Consider the following 24,162-nt stretch of genomic DNA (forward strand, 5'->3'; position numbering starts at 1 on the left):
TGACAGTGGCTGGCGCAAGGGGCAGGGGGTGTTATGTTTGTCCATCCTTTCTGTTAGCTGGAAATAGGACAGTGGCTACAGTGCCAGCAGGATCAGGGTGGTATAGCTTAAAATAAGGGAGAGATTTTTTTTTTAAAGGCTAGCTTTATAGTTTTCCTGATAATTTAAGCAGTGCATGTTTACTGCAAAGAAATTTAGAAAGTACAAAAGAGCACAAAGTAGAAAATAATGACCAACCATACATAATTCTACTTCTTAGAGATAACTGCTATCACCTTTTGGTGTTGCAGATTATTGTCTATCCATATCTGAACACACAGAAACAGATTTTTATAGTTAAAATGAGATCATGCTATACATCTTGGTAAACTCCTTGTTCATAGAGCAGTGAATTGTGGAAGTCTTTCCATGTCAATTTAAAGATAGCTCTAGATCTGCACAGTCCAATATGGTATTAGAAAAAGAAAGTATGAGAACAAAATCTGAAATATCTCATTAATAATCTTTTGTATTGATTATACAGTAATATTTTTGTTAGAGTGTGTTAAATAAAATATTCTAATACAATAGTTTCATATATCTTTTTGCTTTTTTTAATGTGGCTCCTAGGAAAATTTTATATCTTATTTCTGTTGGACAGTGCTTATCTAGATCAGCATTTTTGATGTCTGCTTGATGATTGAGATTTTCTAAATCCAAAAGAAAAAAAAAAAACCTATGGGAAAGAAAAAAGTCTCTTGTTCAGTTGAGAAGTAGTGGGTTTTTGGATTAACTTGACTGGACTGAAAAACAGAAACAACCCTAGTTCTTGAGGAAGGTACAGTTGGTCCTCTGTGTGCATGGATTCTGCATCCTCAGATGTAACCAACCAGGGATTGAAAATATTAAAAAGAAAATTCCAGAAAGTTCCAAAAACGTGAATTTGTGGCATGCCGGCAACTGTTTGCATAGCATTTACATTGTATTTACAACTATTTACATAGCATTTACATTGCATTAGGTACTAAAAGTAATCTAGAGATCATTTAAAGTCTATGGGACGATGTGTATAGGTTATATGCAAATACTATGCCATTTTATATAAGGGACTTAACTATCCGTGGATTTTGGTATCTGCAAACCTATTCATCCTGGAACCAATTGCCTGTGGACAGAGGGATGGCTGTACTTAATTTTCAAACACTCAACCATTGACCATTGTGTCGCTGTTGCTATTGCCAAGTCTGGAAACAGCCTTGGGCTGGAAACAACAATGAACTTCCCTCACTAAAGGGAGACTTAGGGAGTACTGACTAGACCTAACTGGACTGGGGAAAGCACATGAACTTGAGTGGGTTGGACTCACTGTGAACCTGCCAGATGCACCCTGTCGGTGCTTCCATGACACGCTGTGATGTGGGAGAGGACAGTCCTGTGCAGCATCAGTTTGGACGGTAGTCAGCTCACACGCAGGCAGGAACCCCTCTGCTTGATGTACTCCTTCAGGGTGGGGTTGATGCCTTGTTACACCAACCACGGAATTCTAAGGCCAGGGAAACTGAGGCTTCAGTTGGTCTTGCTTTGTCCAACCCATCTGCGATCCAGTGTCCCCTTCTGCAAGTGGATTTTGTTACCACCGAGTGTCCCATTTGCTGCCTTGCTGCCTCCTTTTTTGCAATTACCTCGTCAGGTCTGATGCCATCTTTTCCTAAAAGCACCCTCTGCCAGGCCCAGAGCTTGCCTCAATGTGTCTAAGGCATAATTGATTTGTGGGAAGTGTGTGCCGTGGAGCTTTTGGATCTGCTCCTTTCTTTAAAATGGGTTTTAATAGAGATGATTGCCTGACCATGGGAAGCAGCATTAAGTATCTGTGGGTGGCTAATTGCTTTAGCTTAATTAGAACTTGAGGTGCTTTCTCATGTCATGTAAAAGGATTTAAGACCTTTGCTTTTCTAGAACTATTTCAGCCTTAACATCTCCAGTTTTCTAGGCTGTGCTTGCAGCATTTTGTGAGCCTTGGGGCAGCAGTAAACAACCAGATGCACCGTGCTCGGGGCACAATTTCTGTCTCTTAGAGGGCAAGATGAGATGCTCTGTCAATCGAAATACTTCATTATATGCATTACAGAAAATTTACTGTGGGTGGTCAGTTAGGAAATGGGCTCCATTTCATGAGCTCCCCAAAGGCTTTCAAATATGAGGAGACTTCCTTGCAGCTTTTTACCTGGAAGAAAAGAAAAGAAAGAAAACAGCTCTGGTGGTATATGAGGATAAGCTGTTTTTCCAAAACCGTTCTCCTCTGGAGAGCATAATTTCCTGGCTATAGTCTCTAAGGAAAACCCAAACAATTATTATCACCTCTTTTCTCTCCCCACCTTCTCAGAGCTTTGTGATGTTTCCATTTCTTTTTTTTAAAAAAGTGTAATACGCAGGCAGTCACCTCTGCATTATGCAGCAAACTATGATATTTAGGTAGGCAAGTCAGCTTAATAGTCGCCCCATTTCCTGATCACTTGCTATTTGCCAGGTGCTGTGATAAGTACTCTACATACAACTACTGTTCGCAACAACTCTATGCCTTGGAGATTATTAAGTCCATCTTACAAGGAAATGGAAGCTCAGAGAAGTTAACTGCTTTCCCCAGAATACAGGGCTGGTAAGCAGGGCAGACAGGATTCACATCCAGAACTCCCTGAATTACAAGCCCGGCTCTCCCCATGGTGCCCACCTGTGGTGGCATGGGCTGAGAACACAGACTCCAGCAGCTTGCCCTCACTGGCACACTCACACTTTGAAAATTCTCTCCATAAATTTGAACAAACTGGCAGTTTCTGCAGTGGAAAGTGTTTGTACTCTTGCCTATTGTTGTTGTTTTAAGAACAAGATTATGGTACAGACTCAGGGGACCAGGTGCTTCAGAAACCAACCATTTTTTCAGCAACCTGTCACTTACAGTTACAGCTCTTCCCCTTTCCGTGTGACATCTGACAAATTCTGGTGCTAACAACAAGAGTTATTGCACTCTGTGTAATGTGGTGGTAATTATCCTTGTAAACTCACATTCCGAACAACCTTTGTTCAGGACAGCTGCTGATGTCTTATTAGACTTACGGGGCTCTCTTTTATCTTGCTTTGCCTGTATGCACATGTGCACGCTTGCATCCTTACTGCATGGTTCACGGGATTGGATAACCCCAGAAGCAGGATCTCGGGCAACAGAGAGCACTGACCGCAGCCTGCATTTGTGCCAAGGGGTCAGTGCCTCTCCCTCCCCGTCCCCCCGGCAGTCAGGCCAGCATTCCTCAAGGAGAGTAGAGAGACACAAAGCCAATGGACTTTGAAGTACTGGTAACATTGTGATTTTCTCCTCTTTGCATTGAATTTTACATGCATTGGTAATAGTATTTCTTGACTATTCTGTTGCCCTGTATTAACCATATTATAGACTATCCAGAAGCCTCTGTTGCTTCTCCTCTCTGTGCTCTGTTACTGAATATCTTATTATAACTTGGCTAATTCCCCAGAGGATGCCAGGAAGCTGGAAAACTAAATATTTTCAAGCTTGCCCACCTTTCTCAGTTCTGATTTAAAAAAAAGAAAACTGCAATAGGAAGAGGTGAAGACTTGGCTAAAATGAGCATTTGTGATCATCTCTGGGTGTAGATGATCTATGGTGTCTCCAAATGCCTGATTGTATGTCTGACTTCCACTATGGGGTCTTGACCTGGGTCGGGGGCAAGCCATCCCTGCCCTGATCCTCCTGCCGTCCTCGTGCGGGTCTTTGGTGATCTCCAGCAAGGGCTCACCCTGAGGTGTGATGGGTGGGTTCCCTCTTTTGCACATCTGGTCCTCCTGTGTGTTGGTGATGCTGAGAGAAACACAGGGCCACTCTGGCCCTCAGTGTGTCACCTGGGAGAGGATGCCCCCACTCAGCAGGCACGTACTGAGTGCCTCCCTTGATGGGCTCTGAGGATCGGAGACTGTACCTGTGGGTGTCACTGCCGGGAGTCAGTGGTCTAGTGGTGGTAGGGGCTGTGAGTATGACAGAGATGGTGGGCCTGCTGCCCACCAGCCAGTGACTAAGGCCTGGAGGCGGAGCCTCCCCTGTGGGCTGAGCCTTGCCGGGGCCTTTGAGGGACCCCCTCCAAGGGGGAGGGATTGCTGGGGGTGGGTGAGAGTCCCTTTAGCTGGGGGTATCCGTCTCAGGTTAGGGACATGACCCTGTCTGGGGGATACTCTCCAGGGAGAATTTGATGGTGAAGTGACAGTTCCCATTTTCTTAATATGGGCTTTGTGCTTTTCCTGTTCTCTCCTCATAATGTCATTGCTGTCATCCTGTCATTATAATTAAGCCACATTCGTTTCCTTTCTTTCTGATAATGGCAGGGGGTCTAGACATCGTACTCCTATTCCAGATACTCTCCACCCCCCAGCACTGCACGACACCTGTCTCTTTGAATTTTTTTTTTTCCTCCCCCATCTCAGCTCCTTAAATCCAGAGCAGAATGTCAGTGCTGAAGGGACCCTTGTGAGTATCTATTTAGTCCACAGCAGCACCTCCTAGTTCTTCTGCTGGGCCAGATCTCATCCTGATCTGCGCTTCAGTCAGCTCCCCCTACTCCGTCCCCCGGGTGGGGGGCTGGGAGCTCGGGCTCAGCCCTAGGGTTTCCTTGTATCACCTCCTTTCTTGGAGGGAAGGGACACGAGTAACCTGCACCCTGCACCTTTGACCCTACCACCTCACCCCCATGCAGTATGCTTTGTGACCCCCTTTCAGCTTAGATTATTATTTGCAAGCTTTTCCCTGGCTCCTTCAGGATTTTGTTTAAACATTCTTATTTCTTTTCATTCACCTTTGCTGAATATGCCTTTTTGCATTCTATGCCAATATACTGGTTTTTCCAAAATGACTGGGCACATCTCCCTGGAGGCTGTAAAGATACTCTTAGGAGACTTCAGACACATCACAGACTCTTAATAACTATGTATGGTCTTGTTGAATCCAAACAATTGAGAAGGTTCTGGAGTTTTAGAAGTGGTATTCAGTGATACTGGCAAAACATCTTTATTAGTTAGGGTGCAGGTTCTGTTATTGGACAGAGACACTGTAATAGTAGCATCAACAGAGTTTGTGTTTCCTAAAAGCTTAGGGCTGGTCTGACTGCTCTGCAGTCACCAGAGGCCAGGTTTCTCTGCTGTCTTAAATACATGACTTCCATATTGGGATCCCATATGGCCGTTCCAGCTTTGGCCGTATGTTCTTTTTCCAGAAAACAGAAAGAAGGGGAAGGGGAAGTCTGGCTGAACTCTTTCCTTTTGAGAGCAAGACTAGGAAGTTGTGCATTTTGCCTTTGTTCCTATCACATTGGCTGGCACTTGGTAACCTGGCCACACACCTAGCTGCAAAGGAGGCTGGGAAATGTAGTCTTCTTCTGGGTGGTCAGGTATCCAGGTAGGAATACAGTAATATAGACAAGGAGAACAGTTAGTGAGGGATGACCAGCAGTGTGTGTCTACCCCAGCTTTTCTCCCTCTCCTCATCTCCCCTCAGTTGATACCAGCAAACATTAGCCCTCCATGACAGGCAGGCCCTGTTGGAGCTTCATCCCTGAATTGTTATTTGAGAGATTTGGGTTCAAGTCCTAGATCTGCTCTCTGCTTTAGGTTGTACCCTCTCATTTCATGTGGATTAGGGGTAAGAAGCTCTCCTGACCGTCTCACCTAGTTGAAGTGACAACTAAATGAGATAATGACGTAGGATAGCTCTTTGAAAAGTTGAAAATCTACATTCAGGTGTTATGATTTTATTGTTGTTAATAGCGATTATTTCTTGCTCATCTCAGTTAATTTTTTTTCCTTCCTGTTCTTAGAAAAAAAATAATGATTGCTTCTCCCTTCTCAGGAGCATGGGAATGCTGTTTAATTTCATTTTGGGTTTATGTTTATTTTGGGAAATGGGGCAGTGTCCAGAATACTATGGCAGAAATAACTATTCATGTCTCATTTATTCTTAGAGTTTTTTTCCTAGCCAGCAAATCAGCTTATTTTTCTTTAGAACATGATTTTTTAAAAAGTTCTGTTTGCCATTCTGCATTTCAGGTGGGTCTCCCCATCTTTAACACAACCTCAGGCTACTCTCTGTCCTCTGCATCCCTGCCACCTCTCCTCCAGAAGACCGTCTCTGGTTACTCCCTCCTGGTTCTCAGCCCTTCATTGTCTCCATACTTTTAAGGCTGAAAGACCCTGCTTTGGGTTTACTTACTTGCACTTAGAGTCACACTGCTCTGTCAATATTCTTATGACTTCATAGTTATCTTTCTTGTCTCAAGTGTATTTCTGACTGGCTCCTGTGAAACTCTAGGCTCCCAGAGGGCAGGACCTGTGGGTCTCCCTGCCCTTCCACTTCTCCTTTGTGCCTGGACACATACTGTTGGAATGTGGGGAAGAGCACAGGCTTTAGAACTGGCCAGTTCTTTAGAACTCTACTTTGTAAAAAAAAAATTTTTTTTTTAATTGAAGTATAGTTGATTTACAATGTACCAGTCTCCGTTGTATAGCAAAGTGACTCAGTTGTACACATATATACATTCTTTTTCTATTTTCTCTTCCATTATGGTTTAGTCACAGGATATTCAGTATAGTTCCCTGGGCTAAACATTAGGACCTTGTTGTTTATCCACTCTATATGTAATAGTTTGCATCTACCAACCCTAAACTTCCAGTCCATCCCTCTCCCTCCCCCTCTTCCCCCTTGGCAACCACAAGTCTGTTCTCTATGTCTGAATTTGTTTCTGTTTTGTAGATAGGTTCATTTGTGTCATATTTTAGATTCCACACATAAGTGATAGCATATGATATTTGTCTTTCTCTTTCTGACTTACTTCACTTAGTATGATAATCTCTAGTTGCATAGAACTCTACTCTTGATTAATGCTTTGAACCTTGGCAGTTTCCTCCACTGAAAATGGAGATGCCAGCCCCTCCCTGATCACATTTTCAGGCTGAAAAAATGAAATGATGCCATGTACCTAGCACAGTGCTTCACACATGGGGTGTTCAAACAATGGTAGTTCTCTCCCTGGCCGCCCCCCCCCCTTCCCTCTCTTGTACTACATTTCTAGGACTCATCAAAGTATGATGCTTCTCAGTCATTTGTTAGCCCTTTGGGTGTGCTCTACTTTACACAGATTTGAACTTGCATAAAATATCAGGTGCATTGCAGTGTTTAATGTACAGGCCATTAAAGTGTGTATATCTGGATGTGAGGTTCCCTAGATATAAAGCGTCTCTAAAAAAAAAAAAAAAAAAAAAAAAAATTGGCCTGACCGCAGAGCACGTTAGGGGAAGCTCTTAAAGGAGGAGAAAGTCATTTGTGTGGTTGGGAAGCATCACTTCCCAGACCTGACTGGCAGGATTTTCACTGGGTGGGAAATGGTACCAAATGGAGTGATAGTGCTCTCCCTGGAGGAGAGAAGGGACTAGAAACACTCATGCGCTGAGCACCAAGATATGCCGATGTCATGCTGGGAACTCTACTCAACAACCTCATACGTGGGCTTTATCATTCCTGTTTTGCAGGTAAGAAAACTGAGGTTCAGAAATGCAAAGTAACTTATATGAGGTCACAGCGTAAGAGGTGGCTGAACTGGGTTTTGAACCCAGTTTTATCTGACATCAGAGTTTCACTTTGTTGCTTCCCTTGCTGATTTATGTTGGAATGTTGGGTAGGGGAAAGTGTTCTCTTTAGTGTGTGTGTTGTTGGGGGCAGGGAAAAGAGTTAGAGAAGGGGGCTGTGGAAGGATTGCAGAGAGGGCGTGCTTTCCCCGGAAGCCTTGTCTGTTATTTTAAATGATAATTATGATGACAAAAATATCTGACTGTGTGTTGTGGGAAGACACTGGATTACTTGTTCGTAGGCAGCTGGATTACTGCACTGGGCAGAAGCGTTTACAACAATAGTCTTAGATGTTAGGTAATTCTGACAGTGGGAAGCCAACTGGATGAGGGGTATTGTCTCTGACCTTGTGGATACCCATGTCACTTGCAAAATCCTCTTTGTCTTTTCAAATGTAATTTTCATCCAAGTGGGAGCTATCCTGTGGAGATGTTGCTGTAGTCAAGTCTTTTGTTTCTATGTCTGTTGTCTCCTTTGAAATTCTCAATACTCCATGGGACAGGTAGTATTCTCTGGTTTTTTTGGATAAGGAAATTGTGGAGTAACTTGCCAAAGGTCACACAGCTAGTTAGAAGCAAAGCTGGGCTCCAGCCCGTGTCATCACTCCCAGCTCAGTGCTTTCCCTGCACTTCCAGATCACCATGGTAGCAGTTGGTGCTGGTAGCCATGGATCACAGGTTATGCCAGTGGACTGTGGCACCTGGTTCCTTTGTGGGATGTCCTCAGAGCTTGATGAGAAGAGGTGAAGGTGGATGAAGGGTGGTTCACCTCCATTCTATTTTCAGCAAGAAACTTGACTAATCAAGTTGCACACCTCTTCAGCTGGATAAGCCTTTACTGTGGCTCTCAAATGCGAGGCTGACAACTACAGACAGCTAGGGCGAAATCATACAGGAGAAAATCATGTTCCTTTCCTTCTTTAAAATTGGTGATGGGAGGAAAGCCCACCAGGGAAATGTTTTCTAAAAAATACATGAATAAGTATGGTCCCTAAGAAGACAAACATTAGATTTACCTGCCAATTCCCCAGAACCTCAATCAATCAAGTCTGAGTACCTCTTTATTTGGTTAACAAACATTTTTTTGAGTGTCTGCCACGTGCCAGGCATCATGAGTACTGAGGATGGAGCACTGAATGAGAGAGATGTAAGCTCTGCCCTCATGGTGCTTATGGTCTCCTGCGGGGGACCAGATCAGTAAATAAGAAATGGCTGTGACGTGAGATGAGTCTCTACTAAGGAAAGGACAGGTTGTTATGGAAACATGTGCAGGGGCCCCTCACACAGTCAGGGGTCAAGGAGCGGGCTCAGGGAGTATAGACCCCATTTATTTGGGAAGAGCTCTGGGCCCGGCCCTTCCCAAGATCTTTCTCATTGCATCTTTTTTGCAGATGTCTCCCCAGTCAGACTTCAGCTGCCTGGGGTCGGGGGCCGTGTGGGCCATTACCTGGTCCACAGTGGGCTCAGTAAATATTGAATGAATGCAGTAAAGGAGTTAAAATAAGACATCATCCCTTCCTCGAGTTGCTTGCCATCTAGTTTGGGAAACACTAATGCGAACAGGAGAAACCATGTGAAGCTGGAAAGCAGTGAATGTTCGTGGAATAAGTGGAGCCAATTTGTGCTTTCAGACTTCTGGGAGACCGTGATCATTTCTATAAAGTGGAGGTAAGAGTGGCATTGAGGAGATTTTACTTAGCCAGTGAATAATGGGTAGGATCTGTGTGACGTACAGGTGGAGAGGCAAGCAGAGCACTAATAATGACGTTAGTGAGCATACGCTATGTGTAGGACGCTTTATACATATGCTTCATTAAGTCTCCTGACACTGCTATGTCACAGGTGTTATCATTCCAGTATTACAGGTGAGGGAATTGAGGCTCGAAGCGTTCAATTATCTTCCCCTGGGTCAACCTTCTTATGACTGGTAGAGTCAGAACTGAAACCTAGATTTCCAATCCCAAGCTCGTTGTCTGTCCACCAGTCCGCACTGCCACCCATGACCATGGCCGTGCAGCAGAAGGCTGCAGGGAAAGCAGCGCCATCCCTTCCTGCCAAGTAGGACAGCGGGAAGAGAGGAAGGTAGGAAGGAAGGAAAGAAGGAAGGACGTGCTGATCTGAGAGGGGCTGAGTGCCCGCCGTGTGCCTCCTGGCTTGTCAGCCTCTTAGAGTCCCTCCTGCAGGAGGCTGGTGCTTGGTGACCACCTCCGACAGCCCATCACACGCCAAGAGACGGGGATTGCAACAAGTAGCAGTAAGGCTAAGCTGCTGGAGTATTTGAACACCAGGTCTCAATCTTTTAGTCTGTCCTTTAGAAAAGAAATCACTGGCTTGCAGATTTTATTTTTTTACTTGGAGGATACCACCAGTGATTTCTGCATTCTGTCACTCTGTTAGACTGAAGGTGCCGCAGCCACGGTATTGGTCAGCTTGTCTCCATCAAAGACCGCCCCCTTTTCCTGGACAGCTCCCTTTTGAATTGATGCTACCAGAGAGGAGACTAGATAAGGAGGATGGTTTCTGAAAACTAATCTTCCCTGCCATCAAAACCTGTCAAGCTGCACGTGCAGAAGACATTAGGTCAGGAGCATAATTTTAATTTCTGAAATCATTATGACAGAGGCAGTCCATGGGACCAAAAGAGATCAGCATGGGTACGAATCCTTGGTTCCACAACTTAATAGTCAAGTGAACAAGGTACTTAATTCCTGAGCCCGTTTCTTCATTTGTAAAATGGGGATGACGCACGTTCACTGGCATAAATGAAAGTAAAGGGTCTTCCCTCTCAGAATGTTTCCGTCTGGTGCTCAGCCTGGAGCCATAGATGGCAGGTTGCTTGATGGTGATGCCATTCTCCCAGCACCTTTAGTCTGCATGTTTTGCTTAACAGTTCAGCCAGGGACATTGGCTGGGGTTTTAGAGGAGAAGGAGGAGTTGTGTTCAAAGGTGGTAATGGAATTAGGGTAGCACAATGCTTTGCATACAGAAGAGCTTGACAGTGGTTTGTTGGTGGAACCAGACGTCAAGACAGAAATCTTCTGGTGAGGATGCTGCAAAACGAGGGGCTGTCAGGGCCGACTCCATAAATCCTCACCTGAGAGTGACTTTGCAAACTTGAAAAATGTTTCCACTTTCACTTTTCCCCATTGTGGTCCTCTGTGCGTGTGTGAGAGAGAATAATTTTAGTTCTTTTCAGCTAGAGGTCTGGCTCTGAATCATAGCTACATGGTGATAAAAACCCACTGTCACCGCAAGAAAGCTTGGCAAGGAGAGAGGTCTTGGTAGGAAGAGCAAAATCAGAGCAGGAGGCTGAGAAAGAAAATCAAATCTGTGAAAAACTGCCAGTGAGTTCTGTAGAGCTGCAGTGCCCTACTTGTAGCACTAACCCCGTGCAGCAGGGTGACCCTTGTTCCTCCTTAGGGATGGGAAGAAGGGCTGGGCTGGGCTGGAATGGGGGTGGCAAAGCTAGAGCAGGGGAGGGGGGGGTCCCTCTTCCTGATCATAACTGCAGAACTGAGGGCCAGGCCCCCTTCTCCGAGCTCCCTGGGTTAGGGATGAGGGAAACAAAATGCACCCATTGGAGAAACAACAAAAACTCTAAAGGGTCCCTGCAAAGCAAGGCACAAATGCACAGCTTAACTGAGAACAGCAGGCTGACTGCAGCTCTGCAGAGACAGCACAAAGCAAGGGGAGCTCTCGGGCCACGGGACTACCTGTCAGGCCTGGCCTTGCCACAAAGCAAGCGGAAAGTCAGGGAAGAAGCAGAAGCCACAGGTTCTCCTCTGGCAGTCTTTTTGATTCCATCCCTCCTGGGAAACTCAGGTGTTTAATTACACTGGCTGAGCTCACAGGCAGACACTGGAGGCCTTGGCTGGAACCCAGCATCTTAACACGTAGACAGGAGGCAGATTTCTGAGCACACAGTGGAATGTGTGATCTGGGCCTTTGGTCTTTGCTTCTCTCCCTCCCTCCCTCCCTCCTTCCCTCCCTCCCTCACTTCCACAGATATTTATTAACCCCCTACTGTGTGCCAACCACTTAGAAATGGTGAAGACATATGGATAATCAGCCATCCTTTTTCTGTGATAATTAACCAGATCTCCAGTTATCTCGTGGGTACTTAAAGAATTTTGGAATTGAGAAGGACCTCAGGTGTCATCAAGGTCACCTACCGGTTAGATCCTTGAATCTCTTGCCTAAAGTTTGAATGCCCCCAGGATGGGGCCATTCCACTTCCAGATAAGCTCAAGGGTAAGAATTTCCCTCTTATATAAAGCTAAAATTCCCTCCCTGTGGATTTCACCCCTTGTTCTTGGCTCTTTACTCCTGGGACTTTGTGGGAGAAATCTAGCTTTTCTTTTACACAACAGTGCTTCAAACGTTGGAGAACTATTATGTCTGCCTTGAGGCTTCACCTCTTCAAGATGGATAAAACCAACTTCTTCTCTGTGGTTCTGAGAACTTTCTCCATCTAGATAATAATGATTTTTTGTGTCTCTCTTATGAGGACTAAACTCGGTTGTCTGCCTATAATGTGACTAGAGCAGAACTGAGTGGGACCATGGCTTTCCTCATGTGAAACCACATTTATAGATTGAAAGAGCATCAGAACTAGAAGGGGTCTTAGAGACCATCTGTTCTAACAGCGTCATCATGTAGCTGAAAAGGTGAGGCCCAGAGAGAGGAGGTGACTCAACTAGTTAGTGGCAGAGCGAGAAAAGGACTTAAGTCTCCAAAACTCCCAATCCTCCAAGGTTTGAGCACTTTCCATCACGCCTCACCGCATCTCAACATCTCTTTAGCCTGCTCTTATTTCAGATTTGTATTTTTGACTACTACATGATACTGTTAATTAAAATTCGCTGGCACCAGCTAGAAGTCCTAAGTTATTCCATAGGTTCTACTGTGAACTACGTTTCTACCATCTTCTGCTTTTCTAGTTGGCTTTTTGGGGCCAAGTCCATGATCTGACATTTATCCAAATGTGTCTCCCCATTTTCCTTGGCTGCACAAATCTGGGGATATAGTCATGGGACAACGTCACTGTAGTAGGAACAAAACAACGATTTCTTTTTCTATCCCTTTTCAGCAAGATCATTAGAACCTAGCGTATGGTTTAAGAGGTATGAATGATGTCTCATCACTCAGGAGTGACTGTAGATGCCTTCTGCTTCCACCTGGTACGTAGTATCCATTTTCCTTCCTTGGTCCCTCCTGTCACTTATGACATGGTTCCCCAGTTGCGACCTCCACCCTGCTGAGCTGTGGATCTTCTTCTCTGCCAAAGTGCTGATGTTATTCATTCCATGTCACCAGCAATGACATGCAGGAGCTCTGGACTTTGCTCCAGTGCGAGTGAAATGCCCTCCTCCCACCTGTGCTAAACTCTGGCACCAAGACAGAACAGGATCACATTATGTTGCCAGTAGTAGAACACTTTCATTTGTCTTGCTTTAAAAATTTTTTTTCTTTTAATTCTGGATTCTTTTCTTAAACCCTGACTTGGATGTTCTTAGTTTGGGATAGAAGACACCATGCATGCTGTCCTCTCTCTCTCTCCTGCTTTTTCACAGAATCTCACCTTATCCCAAGTTCCTAGACAAAGCTTGTGCTTGGCAAGCATCTCTATATGGAGAAACCACATTTCTACCATTCTTTGCTTTTACTATTGGCTTTTTGGACCCAACTCCGTGACTACCAATAGGGTGAACCCTTCCCCACTGGGGTACAACTTCTTGACGCTATAGGAGGGCCTTTGTTCCCTGACTAATTGGAGGTCTTAACCCTGGAAAGCACCGTTAGTTCCCTGCACTGCTCTCATCTGAGCGGCTCCTGGAGCCTTGCATGTAAATTCCAGCCTTTATGCCCCCGTGTGCTTGGATGCAGCTTTGACCAAATTACAATTTTAGATTTGTTTTTGATTATTTGATTGTCAGATATATGATTTGCAAATATTTTCTTTCATTCTGTGGGTTGCCTTTGCATCTTCTTGTTGGTGTCCTTTGCACAAAGTTTTTAATTTTATGAAGTCCAGTTTTTCTGATTTTTTTCTTTTGCTGCTTGTGCTTTTGCCATGTTTAAGGATGGTGATCTTTAATCTACCCATTATTGGTAGATTATGGTTACTATGGTTATTACCTCCTTTGCCTCAAGTCATCCATGAATTTGATTTACATGTCATCAATTTGAGGGTGTTCTGAGCCATTTAATTATTCCTTCACGTTCTATTGTGTAATAGTAGTACATACTCTGGTAACACTTCCTCCTCCCACTACTTCTGAAACTTACAGGGAAGCTTCCTAAATCTATCAGAGAATCAGAGTGAATGTGCCAAAAGTGCTGAATTGATAGCAAGACGCAACTCATAAATTCACAACTTTATTATGGATAGGATACTTGGAAACACTGCTTTGTGAATTTCACCCACTGAATGTCTCTTTTTCCCATTGGTAAAAGGAGACCTGGGAAATGGTTATGAAAATATCTTAATTTTTCTGGGATACTGCTGAAAGCTGGAACCAAGATGGTCACTGGGTGGAATGACAATCAGCATTGCTCTCCAGGGGAGGCTCCTGAGTGTTACCTGAGTCTGGGAGGGGGCACGTGGTGTTGAACAGGGCTATCTGACCCAGCAGCATCTTGTCATTGGGTCCCCTGGCACCAGGTCTGCCACGATGCTCTGGCAGCCAAAGCTGGCGGCTGCTCGCCCCGCCCCGTATTCAATCACAGACCCCCCTCCTCACCGTCAGCTTGGCCCTGGAGACTTGGCTGTTTCTAATCCCCAGGCTTAGAAGCTGAGCACGGGGCCTGGGGCAGGGAGGGGACTAGCATGAGGTCACATGCTGCCCTTTCCACAGCTGGCCCAGCTGAAAATAGCACCTGGAAGGGACTTCCGTCTCCAGGAGTTCAGGCCTGACTGTGCCTCTCTCGCCCGCATTGCCCCTTTAGCCAGCTGCACCCCTGGGACCCTGAAACCAGCTGAGACAGAGAGAAATTGAGAGGAGTGTGCAGGTGAGGCTTGATTTGAGGGAAGTAAATGCTTACACTGGAGTTAGTGGATTTGATTCAGGGAGAATGAAAATAGGAATTCTAGTTCCCCACATTGATACACTGCTTTGCAGTAAACGGAGTGTATTGTATACATTATGCCACCTAATCCTCGTAGTAACACAGTTGAGAAAGTGAGGCTTGGAGTGGCTTACTGACTTTCTCCCATGACACAGCTACTGAGTGGAAGAACCAGATCTTACATCGAAGTGTTCCGAGGTGTCCCCTGGGCACCCCACAGCTGCCCCTTTGGGAACCCCACTGAGACCAAGGAGCAGCTGGGCCAGTTCCACCTTGTTCTTTTTTCACTGAGATGAAAGACGTGAGCCTCACAAAGAGCTCTCTTGCTCGAAACTCTCAGTGTGAACTGTTTATTATTAGCAATAATCTGAGTTCACTGGCCTCAGGGCCACATGTCAGGAACTGAAGGCTGATTGACCGTAGAGGAGGACCAGTGCTCTGCTTTGGGGAGGGGTCTGTGTTGGCTACTTGCACCGTGGTCAATATAAGGGAGGACAATTGACCACAAGCCTCCAGTGCTCTGTGTCTGGAAGCTCAGTACCGGAATGTCTTGCTTTTCTATGTTTGGATCAGTCAGGATAATGACATTGCTGACGATGATACTAAGAGCTGTTCAGCTTTACTGAACACTTACTGTAGACCAGGGTTTCTTAACTCCTAATGACTCATTTAAACCTCACAGTGCTATGAGATGGGACTATTATCATCATTCCCATTTTACAGATATGAAAATAGAGGCACAGAAAGGTGGTAAGTCGTTTGCCTCAAATCAGCTGGGAAGTGGAGGAGCTGGGATTCACAGACTCCAACTGCAGGTACTCAGACCTACCCTGTGCCAGATCCTGGCGGTACAGGCAGCTCTCAGGGTGTGGCTCTTTCTTCCCTCTGTGCTGACTCTTTGCCCCTGCTTCTGCCTCTCTAAGGGGCTGAAGGTGTGGGGAGTCATGAGGGAGGGCAAAGTGATGGAGGCCCTCTGATGAAAATAAGCAGTAGAGATGTTCTTCTCTTCTCCTTGCGTTCCCTTAGCTGCTCACTCTCCGTGTGGCTTTGGGAACTTCCCAAAGCCAAGGGTTATCTTCTGAGCTTCAGTTTCCTCATCTGCAAAATGGAGATGATAATGTCTACTTGGCAGGGTGGTTGTGAGGTGTAGATGTAATGTCTGCGAAATCCCTGAGAGGGGGCTTGACACAGAGTCAGTACCAAATAAAGAGGGCTGGAGTTATTAATCACTGTTATTATTCCTCTTCCTCCTCCTCTCTGTCCCCAACCCAGGTAGAGATGTGGGTATTGCCTAGTGAGCAAAAAGTTGTCTGACCCCAGGTCACTTTCAAAAAGGGTACAGAGGCCCATGAACTGAGAGAAAGTGTCCTGCCCCCATGCACCCTGGCTCCAGAGCCTTCTCCTCTTGTTGTGAAATGGCAGGCATTATTCACTTATTCATACCATTGGCCTTTGAGATAAATAACAGTGCCCCAAAGAGAATTTCTCCATATTTTCCACTGAGTTTATCAACCCTCCCTCCCCAGCTATGAGTCCGGTAAAGATGGAGCCCTTGCATGGTGGGGATGGGGAGAGGGGAGGCCTGGGGAGAGAGGGTCGTGGGACCAGCGGGGACAGAGCCTGAGAAGGATGCTGTCTTGCACTGCGTGGGGGCTTCTGCGAGGTCCCTACTTTGCGGGGCTTATGACTCAGCTGCTGCTTTCCCCCTTTAATCAGGCTTCTTGCAAAGCAGTTATCTCATTATTTAAATAACCTCCAGTTGAATGTTCTCACGTTCATAACTTAATGACCTTAATTATGCATATGAGTGAGAAAAGTACTTGACATGGCTTTGCCGTTGCCTGCTACATTCCCAGGTTCCTTAGAGGCCGCGAGTTGGGCTTATAGGTGCATGTTTCCAGGTACGTAAAGCGATCACAGAACAAGAAACCTACTGGAGGGATCCAGGCCTTTCCATGCTGACAGCAGCTCACTATCCTCAGGCTGGGCATCTTGGCTGGCTGTCTCCCTCTTAGGGGTGGAGATGAGGAGAGACAAACGTTGGTGATGGGCCCACTTCAATGTCTGCCCCCAAGGAGCAGTTCTCCTTTTCCGTGCCTCTATGATTTACCACCTGGAGACAGGAAAGTAAGCCCCATCTCCCCCTTCATGAGAGAGGCAGATACTTGGGGTAAATTTGAGATTTACTCTGTAATTTAGTTCAGAACTTTCCAGAGAGAACTTCAGTGGGAAAAACCTCAAGGGTTGACTTGCGTATGTTACTCTAAACAGGAGGTACACAGGGCCTTAATCTCTTGGTTATGGCATTCCATTTTTTTCTAAACTACTATTGAATGCCTACTGTGTGCAGACACAAATACCTCGGTATTTCCAGGTAACCACATAGACCTTTCTTTACTCTCAGCCTGCATATCAATGACAATTTTTGCTATTTGCTGCTGTAATGACATATATACTGCAGCTACTGTCTGTGCTTAGAGTGGGTGGTGGGAATATTGCTGAGCTATTCAAGGAAAGACAAATCCTTTTGCCTAATTGTGCTCTGGAGGCTTGACATCGTCCTGGGGCGCTATCAGCCCTTCCTGAATCTTCCCAGAGATTTTACTGCCTGTGATTGACAAGGATATTTTATTCATTTGATTGCTCAATCAAAAGATTGAGCAGCTAGAGGCTGAGAATAAATAAAACAATACATAAAGTTGCAAAGAGATGACAGTAGAAGGGGAACAATTTAAATGCAGGCGAGAAGTCCTATGATTAGAGTTCTAAGGGAAGACAGGGGTAGAGATTACCTAAACCAGTTTTAGGGCCGAAGGAACAATGGATGTTTACTGTGGCCTGAAGGCCAACTAGACTCAGCTGGGTGAAAAAAAAAAAAAGAGAGATGGGAGGGCGTGGAGGCCATCCAAAGAAGAGAGAGCATTTGAAGAGAATGAAATGAGTTCACATAGCTGAAATGTAGTGGGAAGGAGAGCAGCTAGCAAGCATCAAGGCTCCAGCAGAAAGTAGGGGTTAATTTTAAAGGGCCTTAAGTGCTAAAGAGCTTGCACTTTAGACTGAGGGCAGGAGGGACTATCCAAAGATGTTCACCGGGGAATTTTACCACCGGAGAATGGATTGGAGGGCAACAAGACCAGAGGCAGAAATGACAGGATGTTTTTGTATTATTTCAGTGGAGAAATGTGGGTGATGTGAGCTAAGGCAGTGGTAATGTGGAAGGAGGGAGATGGAGGGATTCCAAAACTATTAAGGAGCTGGGCAGTCCTTGGCCATGTCCCTGCCTGGGTCTTGGGGACAGAGCGTGCCTCTGCACTGCTACTTGCTGTGGGCTTCCTTCCCAGCCAGGCAGGTAGATGCAACATTTTCACAATGCCCAAAAGCCACTTGCAGCCATATGGAGGGTCTGTGGGCGGCCGGGCAGCGACAGCGCGGAACAGCCGGCTGGCTGGCAGCGATGATGGCTGAGCACGGCTCCTGAAGCCAAAACTTCCCTCTTGGCATCCCTCCCCCCACCGCCACCGTGTGCAAAGGCCCGGGGGTCACCCGGGGGCGGAGAGACACCGTGGTCAACAGCACAGCAGCATCTTTATTTGTTCTTTTTCCGGCAGTGCCCTTTGCTTGAGCTCCTCTGGGGCAAAACTGAAGAAATGCTCTGTCTTTACGGGATTATTTTACTAAAGGAACAATCGGTCCAATCCTAAGACTCACTCCCCAGCCCCTCACCACGTGTGGATCTTGCCCCGCCTGGTGAGGCCCAAACTGGTTCCTGTGCTCGTGGTTGATGTTTCCAAAGGGTCTGTTCGTCACAGTCTCCCCGGGGCCCCCCACCCCTCTGGGCCACCCACGTGTGCACCTTGGAAGGTGCCCAGAACCCTTGGGGAGGCCAGCCCTCAGCACTGGCTGAGAGGTGGCAGTGGTTGGAAAAGGGAAGGCTCACCTCTGTCCTCCAGATGCCTGAGGTTGGGAGGTCTAAGTGCTTAGATCTACGCTCTTCTGAAATCACTACCCATTTGCTTTTCTTATTTGGGGCCCTAGGACTTTGCTGCAAGGTCGCAGGTCCTGGGGTCCAGGCTTATCCACACTTGTATTCCTCACCCACCGTGGCCCCCTCCTCCTCTGTGGGAACAACCACACGCATAACCTGTTGTGTCCCCAGGTGTTGCATTCCTTCCTTCTGGCTTTTTGCCTTTCTTTCTCACTGCTCTCTCGCATTCTCCTCTTCCTAAGCGAGTCTGGGCCTTCGGTGTTTCCCCGGCAGCTTCTCTGGGTTGTGAAGGAGAGATTCTCGCTCCCTCCTCAGCCAGGTTTTGGGCCTGTGCTTTGCTCAGAGCTGAAGGCGGTGCCGGGGTAGTTGGCTGCGAGCTCAAAGGCCCTCGGGGGTCATAGCCTCTCACCTGGGGCCTGTCCCAGCGGCATCCAGATCCCAGCCTCTGAAACCAGGCAGGGCCCTGACCCTTTGTTAGTTGTGGAAGAAACTGCTTTGGGGAAGAAGACCCCCTCCTTCCTGATCTCCTACTTCCAACGCAGGGCTGGCTTCTGCCCATGTGGATAGAAGCACGGGGGAAGCAGTCTTTCTAAAACTCCTCATCTGCCCCTCCCACCCTACCCCACGCCAGCCCTGATTACCCAAACTGGCTTCCTTGAAGTTACTAGGAATAGAAGGGATTGTCTCTTCTAGGGTGAAGAGAAGGCGCGATGGAGTGGGGCCTGTGTGTCGCTACGCCTGTTAAGCTCAGCAGCTGTCGTGACAGGCTTTGCAGCACTTCAAGGCCCAGGAACCCACAGTGAGACGGGCCAGTTAGAGCTGTTACTCTAGCTTCGGCTGTGTCCACGCTGCAGCAGGCGCCCTCTGGCCTGACCGTGAACTCCTAGACGGTGGAAACAGCAGCTCCGGAAGGCCTGGTGTGGCTCCCTGACCCTACGGCTGCAAACAATCTACTCTCTGCCTTCCTCTGTGTTTCTTCTTTGCAGGACCTCGTTGGTGTTTGTCTTGGAGTTGGTTCTACCCCAATGCATAGGAAGTCACATGGCTCCCTTCTCTCCGTGGATCGGGCTGCGGGGAGAAGACCCTGGCCCCGGGGACTTTGTTGCCTTCTCTGTGTGTACACCGAGCCATTGGTGCCATCAGTAAGGGTGATACAGGAACCTTGCGTAATCGCCCGGTGATGTGCTCCTCTGAACTATAGTTGTATTGTAGTATCATTTTGTCTTTACCTGGCAACATTGTTTCCAAGCCTCTAAGCATCACTCAGGTTTTAAAACCCACACGGAGAGCTGTCTGTGTGGACGGTACTTTCCTTTATTCTTCACTGATCACATGAATGTGTGGAGTTCTGAGTTCCAGGGCTGGGCCAGGCTGTGGGGATCCCAGTGATGAATCACTCTGAGGCCACCCTCAAGGAGCTTATCAGCTGGTGGTTATTATTGAGAGTTATTTAACTCTCAGTCAAAGTGGGTGTGATAAATGCTGTAAAAAGGTCTCTGGAGAAAGGGCTACAAGAGTTTGGAGAATGAGAAATGACTTTCCGGAAGAAATAGCTCTTGTGGCTACGAGAGCAGGCCTGTGAGGACACCGCGTTAATGGCAGGGAGCTTCTCAGAGGTTTGGCATTATCGTTACCGGGGAAGCAGGGATTTAGTCGTGCACCATGCCGCGTTGGATGTGGGTGCTGAAGAAGGCTCTGTATAATTTGGGTGTGGGGACCTCTATCCATCTGGATGTACCCTGGGTCTTAAGCAGCCAGAAGGGCTACAGTCAGGGGTCCTGCCTGCTTGGGAAGACCTCATTTAGCGGGCGTAGAAGACATTTAAACAAAACAACCAGCAAATATGGGTAGCTCACAGCCAAGGAATGCCAGTTTGTAGGACAAGTGGGTCCAGGAGGCCTGGGCTGCAGTGATACAATGTGTGAAGCTGGGTAGAAGAGGCAGGGAAAGGCCTCTTATTTTCTCATTTTGAGAAGAAGAAGTGACATTCAGAGGTCAGGGATTCCAAGTCATAGGAGATGGGGTCCTGGCCCCAAGTAGCTCATCATCCAAGTGACTGTTATCCCCTCACATAAGACACACTCATGGGGCAACAGGCACTGTATGAAACTGTTCTTCACCATCTCGGGGTCAGCAGGGTTGACCCGAACCTGCAAAGCCACTCTTCCTCCTGATTTTCTTAATTCTCTTAATAGCACCACCATACCCCCAGATACCAAGCCCCTACCTCAGTCCCTGGCCTTCCCCCTCCCTTCCTGTGTCACTCCTCCCTGGAAAGCCTGTAGAGTCACCTCCACAAGAACTCAGCGTCCACCCACTCTGCTGGCTCTCGTTACCACACCCCAATCCTGACCCCATCGTGGAAATACTGCAAGAGCCTCCTGATTTGATCCCCACTTCTTGCTTTCCCCTCTTCCACCCATCCTGCACGTGGTCACCCAGCTCAACCACCCTCTGCCATGTGGAGGTTGAACCAGAGGATGCGGGTGGAATGAGGCAGAGTCCTGAAAGGAGGGTAGTGTAGTTGTCTGGGTGAGAGCCTGGTGGGCTCTGACGATGGCAGTGGAGACGGAGGGAAGTGAGAAGGGCCTGGATAGATTTTCAAGGTGGAATGAATAGGACCGGGTGATGGATTGTCTGAGAAAGGGTTGGGGCTCGGGTTTTGAGACTAGTGGTTGGCTGGTTTGATGGAGGTAGGCTGGGTGTGGAAGTCGGGGTGGGAGCCCTGCTAAGAGGTAGATCGTGAGTTGGGGTTAAATATGTTGAGTTTGAGCTCTCCAAGAGATGTGAGTAGAGAATTGACTTACGGGGCTGAGGCTAAGGAGAGAGGTTTGGCCCAGAAATAGAGATCTGGGAGCCGCTGGCACATAGGTTCCCAGTTAGATCAGGCCATTAATAGCATACGTACTGTTATATGCAACTTCCCTACTAAAAGCCTTGAAGGCAGTGTGCATGTTTTATTTTTGCTCAGGTAGCGTGAGCTGTGCATGACTGTAACGGGGTATGAAGCTGGCCTCTTTCTATCTGTCTAGGTTGAGGGGGAGGGTGGGAATAATGGAGAACAAAGAACCATCTGCAGTTAAAAAAAAAAAAAAAAAGAGCCCATCAGTGAGGGAATTCTGCTGTTCCTTTAATCAACGGCTATGACAATGACCATGGCCCTTCTATTAGCCCCATGGAGAGGTGACTTGTGTGAGCCATCCACACCATCTCCTCTCTCCATCGTGACCTTGGCCCAGTGTTTGCACACCACAGCGAGGAGTGTGGCTAATTGCATCAACCCACCTTGGTACCACCCACTGGCCTGGTTATGGTTCCTGCTTCCTCCCAGAGTCCTATTACAGAAACCCTCTATGCAGAGCAAACATGCCCAAGTGCTTCACACCTCCCACGGCCTTCCCTAGCCCACCAGGCCTCACAAAACATATTTGTCCTTTCAAACGAAACGGTAATCTTGGCTTCTCTAGAGTTAGTCCAGAGATGGCTCTGGCTGAAAAATAAAGAAACAAAGGAATTTTAAAGTGCGTTTCTGCTCAGACTAACTGTCTAAACAGCCCCAGCTAGGATCTGACAGGAGCCCAGGGAGGGCTTGTGCTACATGAGCTCTTGTCCTCCCATCATTGGTACATCAATGGGGACTGTTCTGAGCAAACTTGATTCCCATCCAGACGTTGCTGTATTTTTGAACTGCTTTATATTTGTGTAATTATCTGTTTAAGGTCTGTCCTCCCCTCTGTAAGCTCCTTAAAGGGAAGGAAAAAAGTCTGTCTTGTTTACTGCTGAATTCCCTGGGCACAGGGCAGTGCCTGGCGGGCAACAGGCGCTTAGGGTTAAAGAATTATACTTATTTACTACTCTTTTATCCTGAAGTTTCCTCCTTCATGGTGGATCTTATCTATTTCTACTATTATCGGTTTGTTTTTTTTAAAACATTGAACTTTAACATGTATGACTTTGCAGTATTGATTTTTTTAAGAGCAGGATAGTGGTTAACAGCCTGGGCCTTAGCATTTGGCAGACCTAGGCTTGAATCCTGTTCCGCTCACCTAATACCTGTGTGACCGTGGGCAAGCTCCTCAACCTCTCTGTACCTCATTTTCCTCATCTGCAAAATGGGGACAAGTTTCTTACCTTAAAGTCTTGTTGCAAAGATCAATGAGATTACAAGTATAAACTGCCTAGTAGAGGACCTTGCCCACCAGTTAGTGGTATGTTACAAATCTGTTCTCTATGTCTATGGGTCTGTTTCTGTTTCGTAGATAAGTTCATTTGTGTCATATTTTAGATTCTACATATAAGTGGTATGGTATTTGCCTTTCTCTTTCTGACTTACTTCACTTAGCATGATAATCTCTAGGTCTGTCCATGTTGCTGCAAATGGCATTATTTCATTCTTTTTTTTACAGCTGAGTAGTATTCCATTGTATATAGGTACCACGTCTTCTTTATTCATCTGTTGATGGACATTTAGGTTGTTTCCATGTCTTGGCTATTGTAAATAGTGCTGCAATGAACATTTATTTATTTATTTTATTGGATTATAGTTGCTTTACACTGCTGTGTCAGTTTCTGCTGTACAGCAAAGTGAATCAGCCATACATATACATATATCCCCTCTTTTTTGGATTTCCTTCCCATTTAGGTCACCACAGAGCACCAGGTAGAGTTCCCTGTGCTATACAGTAGGTTCTCATTAGTAATCTACTTTATACATAGTAGTGTATATATGTCAATCCCCATCTCCCAATTCATCCCACCCCCCTTCCCCCTTGGTATCCATACGTTTGTTCTTTATGTCTGTGTCCCTATTTCCCCTTTGCAAATAGAATCATCTATACCATTTTTCTAGATTCAACATATATGCGTTAATATCCGATATTTGTTTTTCTCTTTCTGACTTACTTCACTCTGTATGACACTCTCTAGGTCCATCCACATCTCTGTAAATGACACAGTTTTGTTCCTTTGTATGGCTGAGTGATATTCCATTGTATATTGTACCACATCTTCTTTATCCATTTCTCCGTTGATAGACATTTAGGTTGCTTCCATGTCCTGGCTATTGTAAATAGTGCTGCAGTGAATATAGGGGTGCATGTATCTTTTTGAATTACAGTTTTATCCGGATAAATGCCCAGGAGTGGGATTGCTGGATCATATGGCAACTCTATTTTTAGTTTTTTGAGGAACCTTCATACTGTTTTCCATAGTGGCTGCAACAATTTACATTCCCACCAAGAGTGTAGGAGGGTTCCCTTTTCTCCACACCCTCTCCAGCATTTGTTATTTGTAGATTTTTAAATGATGGCTATTTTGCCTGGTCACATTTTGAGAATGGCTGTTCTATGTATTGGGTTCCCAAAATTAGGATCATAGTCAGATATTTGGGGCTAATCTGGGCAAGGAAATCAATGAGACTGATTGAAAACCCTGTAAGGTGCTGCACACATCCCGAA

At 46.3% G+C, this 24,162-nt stretch overlaps 1 protein-coding gene across 2 annotated transcripts in view; it reads left to right on the forward strand.

Annotated features, from left to right (window-relative positions):
- The window catches only part of KCNH1 (potassium voltage-gated channel subfamily H member 1), a 415,212-nt gene that overhangs the window by 185,930 nt on the left and 205,120 nt on the right, over nt 1-24,162 (forward strand). The window lies entirely within an intron of this gene.

Source organism: Balaenoptera ricei, chromosome 1 (genome assembly GCF_028023285.1).
Source record: "Balaenoptera ricei isolate mBalRic1 chromosome 1, mBalRic1.hap2, whole genome shotgun sequence".
NCBI lineage: Eukaryota > Metazoa > Chordata > Mammalia > Artiodactyla > Balaenopteridae > Balaenoptera > Balaenoptera ricei.